Below are 7448 nucleotides of genomic sequence, written 5' to 3' on the forward strand. Positions count from 1 at the left end.
CCCCGTACCTCCCCCTCCACGCACTGCCCCCCGCATCCCCCCTCCGCGCACCGCCCCTCCTCCGCCCGGGGGCCGGGCCTTCCTCGCTGGCTGCGCTGTGTTTGCCCTTCTTGTTCCTGCGCCTCCCGACCGCGGTGGGAACTGCGGGCGAGCGCGCGTCTCAGCCGCCGCGGAAAAAGAAAGCAAAATTCACAGCTGTGCGATCTGTGAAGCCCGCACCGCCAGCCGTCGGAGTTGTACGCAAAATGAGCTATTTCAAGACTTGTTTTTTAAATAGTATGATTAAAAATAGTACAACGCATGCCTACAGATGTTCCAGATGGAGGAACAGAAGTCTTCTGGCGGTTACCGTTAGAAGTGGCGGGGGGGTGGGGGGAGAAGAGCCGCCACTTTTCGCTGTACGCTTTCAGAGTGTTTGGGTTCGTTTGTGTATATAACATAGGCATTGAGTGCCATTAAAAATATGTATTTATGTATTAGGCACTCGCCTACTTCCCCCTTTTGGCACATAGACGTGGCGATCTCAAAAATGAACGAGGACGTGACAATTGAGTTGACTCAACCCAAACAGCACAATCATTGCAAAGAACACGTTCTTATTTGCTCGGAAGAGATCAGTTTCTTGTCCTTTTTTATAAAGTTGTATCTTCCCGTTCTCCCACTCCCTAGCCTACTAGAAAGGAGGCTCCCTAAGGCCGCCCCGTGGCCGGGTGGTTAAATTCCCGCGCTCCGCTTGGGCGGCCCAGGGTTTCGCTGGTTCAGATCCTGGGCGCGGACGTGGCACGGCTCATGAGGCCACGCTGAGGCTGCGTCCCACACGGTACAGTCAGAGGAACCTACAACTAGAATATACAACTATGTACTGGGGGGCTTTCGGGAGAAGAAGAAAGAAAAAAGATTGCTTCTGGTCAGGGCCAATCTTAAAAAGAAAAAAGGAAGGAATCTTCCTTAAACATAGTGGTCACTCAAGTGATTTAATTGCTAACATTATTATCTTCAGGGATTTGTTTTGGCTTTAAAAAAAAACCCATCTTTATCAGATAAATATAGTGCAGTTTCTGGTGGGCGTGGGCTTGACACAGGGGCTTTGCAGTGCTGGGGGAGAGGTGGATGAGGGAGTACTCTGTCTTTCAGGAAACTAGTTTGACTGAAAACTTACTGTGTGTACCAAGCACTGCCCGAGACCCCAGGTAGTGAACAAGACAGTCATATCCTGCTGTCATAGAACCTGGCAGGATGACTCTGAACTTCTGCCCAAAGAGAATGATGATACTGCTGAGAAAACGTTTGGAGGAAGTGAAAAGCTGGGTGGTTGCTGAGCTTTGAATGAGGCAACACAGAAGGAAGAGTTCGGTGGTAGGAAACGCGGACCTGAAGCTCAGGCTGGAGACAGGGCTTTCGAGGGGATGACCGGCTCACCACTTGAGAGCTGATGACTTCCTGGAAGGAGAGAAGAGACTGGTCTGGAATAAGGCAGCAGGGATGGAAACAGCAAAGAAGGAGGAATGACCAGAGGCCAACCAACACAGGCCCACATAATGGTGTCTCAAAAACCAGAGGACTTGGGCTGCCCCGTGGCCTAGCAGCTAAGTTCGCGTGCTCCACTTCAGCATCTGGGTTTGTGGGTTCGGTTCTGGGCGTGGACTTACACCATTCCTCAGCCATGTTGTGTCCGCGTCCCACATAAAAAATAGAGGATGGTTGGCACAGGTGTTAGCTCAGGGCTAATCTTCCTCAGCAAAAACAACAACAACAGAGGACTCAAGTAACGACACCAAATCCAGCAGAAAGTCAAAGAAAATGAGGAATGAGAAAAACACACTGGACCTGCTCACTCTAAAAACAGTTCCTGTTGTTTGTGACTTTATCATCAAGAAAAAAATGCAGACCAGCTGTTGTTTTCCTGTGTCACTCTGCCCTTGGGCTTTCTTGAGGCTTTCCTGGGGGCAAACTTCTGCTTAATTTTTAGCAGTAATTTTCTCAACACCCTCCTTTCCAAGGGATGGAGATCCCTTGAGCATCTTTGTATTCCTTGGGACCTAAACCCTGCAAACACATCCAGAGTAGACTTTTATCCAGGTCCAAGGGCCACTTCACACTTGCATTTACTAGTGACAGCTGACTAATCTTTAAAGAGTGGTGAAAAATAAACAAGATTTATCTCAGAAACAGTATTTAGAATGCTGAAATTTTCACAATATTTATGAGGCCGTCTAAAATTACAAAAGTAGTTCAAATTCCATATATCTTTCCAAACATCTGGAGATGAATAGTGTTACTTAAAAAGCAAAATCCCAGCAAACAGTGAATGTAAATACAAGCTTTTTGTTTCTATTTTGAGAATTAACGAATTTTTTGTTTATTTTGACAAGTTTAAAGTATGCAGAAGCATTCACAGAACAATTCATCTCCAATGTAACCACTGCCTAGAATTCACATTTGTCATTTCTGCTCCAGATATGTTTAAAAAATAGAACATTAAAAAAAAGTTTAAATTCCCCTGTTGTCATTCTTAATCCCATTCCCTCCCTCCTGGAGGCAATCATAATGATCAGTCTGATGTATGTGCACTGAGCCCCTGTTTTTATACATCAGTTATAAGTGTGTGAATCCACAGACAGTATGTACAGTGGGCCACATACATACAAGAGGAACCGCTGGGCCACAGGGTATGCCGCTAGTAATGAGTTTCAATATCTAACACAGAAAGCTCTCCTCATCTTTCTCAGTATCGTTTTGGCTCATCTTCGATGTCACTTTTAGAATCAGTTGGTCTAAGTTATAAAAAAGAATCCTATTGGGATTTGGATTCAAATTGCATTGGGTTAATAGATTAATTTGACATCTTTTCAGTCTGGATTCTTCCCAGACAAGAACATGACATGTGGTTCCACTGTTTTCAGTCTCCCATTACATCCTTTAATAATGTTTTATCATGTTCTCCATAGGGCTCTTGTATCTTTGGCTAGTTGTTTTTTGTGGGGGTTTTTTGAGGAAGATTAGCCCTGAGCTAACATCTGCCACCAATCCTCCTCTTTTTGCTGAGGAAGACTGGCCCTGAGCTAACATCCTTGCACATCTTCCTCTACTTTATATGTGGGATGCCTGCCACAGCATGGCTTGACAAGCAGTGTGTAGGTCCACGCCCTGGATCCGAACTGGCAAACCCCAGGTGGCCAAAGTGGAATGTGGGAACTTAACCGCTGTGCCACGGGGCTTGGCCCTTTGGCTAGTTTGTTTCCTGAGGTAATTGATAATTTTTATTGCTATCGTAAATTATATATTTTTTCTATTTTATTTCTATTTAGTTATTTCTGACACCAGGGAGAATTATTGATTTTTGTATCTTGTGATCGTATAGCCAGAAATACAGCTGCATTTTGCTTCATAAATACTTATTAGTTTTTCAGCAGATGCTCTTGAATTTCTATGTGAATAACAATACCATCTGTAAAAGTCATCAGTTTGTCTCTTTCTTTCTAATATCATATCATTTTCTTGTCTTATAACCATTAGAACGATTATTATTTTATGTGGGCATGCTTGCCATATTCCTGACTTTAATAAAAATGCTTTTATTTTTTTTCAAGAATTTTTGTTTTAAAAGATTGGCACCTGAGCTAACATCTGTTACCAATCTTTTTTTTTTTTTTTCCTACTTCTCTCCAAAGTACATAGTTGTATATTCTAGTCGTAGGTCCTTCTGGTTATGCTATGTGGGACACTGCCTCATGGGTCGATGAGCAGTGCCATGTCCATGCCCAGAATCTGAACCGGTGAATCCCTGGGCAGCTGAAGTGGAGCGCATAAACTTAAACACTCGGCCACGGGCCAGCCCCTAAAAATGCTTTTAAAGGGAACCCTCATCCACTGCTGGTGGGAATGCAAACTGATGCACCCACTATGGAAAACAGTATAGAGATTTCTCAAAAAATCAAGAATAGAAATACTATATGATCCAGCTATCCCACTACTGGGTATTTATCCAGAAAACAGGAAATCAACAATACAAAGAGATTTATGCACCCCTATGTTCGTTGCAGCATTATTCACAATAGCCAAGATGTGGAAACAATCCAAGTGCCCATAGACTGATGAGTGGATAAAGAAGATGTGGTATATATACAATGGAATAGCACTCAGCCATAAAAAAGACAAAATTGTTCCATTTGCAACAACATGGATGGACCTTGATGGTGTTACGTTTTATGTGGAAGATAAAGACAGGGATAAAGACAACAGATCAGTGGTTACCAGAGGGGAAGGGGGTGGGGGAAGGGCAAAAGGGGTAAAGGGACACATATGTACGGTGACAGATAAAAACTAGACTATTGTGGTGAGCACAATAAAGTCTATACAGAAACTGAGATATAATAACGTACGCCTGAAATTGCACAATGTTATAAACTATTATGACCTCAATAAAATAATTTTTGAAATGCTTTTAAAGTTTAATGTTTGCTGTAATTTTAGGTAGATGCCCTTTATTACATTATAAAAGTTTCATTCTATTCCTAGTTTTTTTAAAAAATATGAATGTTCAACTTTATCTAATGCTTCTTTATGCATCTGGGGATGATCTTGTGGCTTTTCTCCTTAATCTGTTAATATGGGAAGATTACAGTGATAGATTTCTAATACTGAACTATCCTGTATTTACTCTGATAAACTCTACTTAGTTATAGAGTCTTTTTTTTTTTTAAGACTGATGAATTTGTAACAAGAATAATGTAACAGGATGATATGGAACATAGTTGATATCTTGTCCTGTTCTTAGAGGTTACCAAATATTTCAGGGGTTTCACTGGGGATATTGTCCTGTGGAAAACAGTTACTCAGTTCTCCAAGGTTAAGTTGAAATAAGGCCAAATTCTTGACCTGAGGCTCTGGTTCCCATGGGGGCAATACAGGCTGAACCAGTTTGATGACTTTTGTTATTGTGAGTTTTAAGGAAGTATCAGAAAAAACATAGGTCACCTTTTGGATGAATGAAGAGTTTATAACCCCCGATACCTCCTGACTAAATCTGACATTTGTGATCACAGCTTGTCTGAAAGTCGCTGAGCTACTCAACTGGCAGAAGAGACACGGTGAGGTCGAGTAGCGCTCCACCCCACTTTGGTGTGGAAAGTTGCTGGCGTTTCCCACAGGTCTGTGGTCCCTGAAGAAGATGGCAGGGATGTAAGGAGTTTTGCTGTTAGCCTTGAAGATGGCCACTGCCTCGGTAATGGAACTCTGGCAGCAAGAGACTACTGGATGTCTAGTGGTGGAATGTGCTGAGTTGGGGCAAAAGAAGTTGAGCTGCATTCAGCATCTGCTATCCAACTTCCTGCCAGGACCATGCCCCAGGACCCTTTGAAGAACTAGCTTGTGGACACCTGCCACATGCAGGGAACTGATGTCCAACTGGTATTAAACAGAGAAGCCAGGACAGCCAACAGAAAGGGCACAGAAATGACTCCATCACCGAGCTGAGATTGTTCATATAGAGGAACCATGGTTACGTCCAGCTGATGAAAGGGCACCCAACTTTCAAGGGCAGTCACGTAAGGAAAGGTCATTTTCCCCTCCTTCCTCCTTCCCACCCCAACACCAAAGGAGGGATGCAGTAGGTTTCTATTCTGCGTAACAAAGTACCACAAATGTAGTGGCTTAAAGCAACACAAATGAAAGAGCTCACAGCTGTGTGTGTCAGAAGTCCAGTAAACCCAACTGGATTCCTCTGCTCCGGGTCTCATGAAGCCAAACTCGAGGGACAGCGTGGACTCTGATCTGGACGCTCTAGGGAAGAGCCTGCTTTCTAGCTTCTCGAGATCGTTGTCCAAATTTAGCTCCTGGCGATTGTAGAACTATGGCCCCTCTTCCTTGCTGGCTGTCAGCGGGGCTGCCGGAAGCTCCTCGAGGCTGCCTGCATTCCTTGCTGCATGGCCCCTTCGCCTGCAAGCCAGCCACAGTGCGCTCAGTCTCCCCCATCGTTCAGATCTCTGACTCACTCCTCTATGACCGGCCAGAGGAAACTGCGTTGAAAGGCTCCCTGCGATTAAAGTGGGCCAACCCAGATAATCTCCCTTTTGGCCATGTAATGTAACATAAGCCTAGGCATAATATCTCACCATCGTCACAGGATCTACGCACACACCAAGGGGACGGGGCTGTACAGAGGCAGTCATTGAGGGTCATTTTTGGAACTCTGCGTACCACAAGCAAGAACAGGAAAGAGGGAGTGGGATGTGACAAGCAGATCCATGCCCCACATCCCATATCCCCATCCTCAGTGTCAGGTCCCCAGAGCCACAACTTCAGTCTGCTGTGGTGGCTGAGGGAGGAAAGCTTTGAAGCAAACGTGAATTTAAGTTTCGAAATGGAGGAGTCAGTCTTAATAACTGAAGTGAAACTTTTAATAACTAAAAGAACTGGGAAATGATGGATTTGGATTGAGGTGTCATTGAGGGAGACCAATTCCCAGAGAAAAAGGGGCTGACATGGTACATCCAACAAAACACATTGGATTTCAGTAGAACCCCAATAAGAAACTCTTTCTACTGATATTCTTAATTGGGAATTTTTTGTCTAGGTTTTTGAGATGGGTCTATATTGTTATTTCCTTGTAAACTTTGATCTAGTTTTGAGATCATAGTTTTAATGGTCTGACAAGTAGTTGTTTCTATTCTCTGAAACAGTTTGTACAAAACTGGAATTACCTGTTCTTTAAAGGCTTGATAAAACTGGTCTAGGAAACAATCCAGGCCTGGAGATGTCTTTTGATGTTGGAGATTTTTGACTACTAAAGAAATTTCTATTTCTTTAATGATTGTTGCTTCAATTTCTTGTTTCTCCTAAAGTCAATTTTGTTAATTTATATTTTTTTCTTGAGAACGATCCATTTCATCACAGCTTTCCGTTTTTGGGGTATGACCGTTTATATTATGATCGTCTGATATAGGAGTCTTTACTGTATCTGTAATTATGTTGCCCTTTTCAACCCTAATATATAATATATTATTTAATATTAGGGATGTGTTCTAAAAAACTGCAGTAAGTGCAAATTAAAACACTCATCACCATGTCCTAATGCAGGCCTAGGCCCAGCAATATAACGAATTACTTATGGCCCACACATTGGGATTGTAGTGGCTCCACTCCTGAACAACAGCAGAGAGGATAAATGTACTCGGAGTGGACATCTGTGTTCTCTCTGGACCCTGGGCCTCTGAACCTCCTTCCCGTGTTTGACGAATTCTCCACTGTGTGTGTTGGTGAGGCAGCCCCTCCTCCCACTACTAAAAGCAAAACTACAGATGCTTGCTTTCCCAGCCCCCCTGCAGCTGGGACTTGGGCTGCTGACGTAGATTTAGAATTAGGGACTAGGAATACAAAGGCAAGATCTCGGAATGCCCATCCTTGGATCGGGCGGCTCAAGGTATCTGGAAGCTGCAGCATGGCAGCTC

The 7448-nt window shown here is 43.6% G+C and overlaps 1 protein-coding gene across 1 annotated transcript in view; it reads right to left on the reverse strand.

The window, feature by feature from the left end:
• The window catches only part of MDM2 (MDM2 proto-oncogene), a 23539-nt gene extending 23336 nt beyond the window's left edge, over window positions 1-203 (reverse strand). Inside the window, exon 1 of the mRNA XM_046646188.1 lies at window positions 52-203. The gene's annotated coding sequence lies outside the window, so the exon portion shown is untranslated. The remainder of the gene's footprint in view (window positions 1-51) is intronic.
• Between the last annotated feature and the right edge of the window lie 7245 nt (window positions 204-7448).

The sequence above is a fragment of the Equus quagga genome, chromosome 1 (assembly GCF_021613505.1).
Source record: "Equus quagga isolate Etosha38 chromosome 1, UCLA_HA_Equagga_1.0, whole genome shotgun sequence".
Lineage (NCBI taxonomy): Eukaryota > Metazoa > Chordata > Mammalia > Perissodactyla > Equidae > Equus > Equus quagga.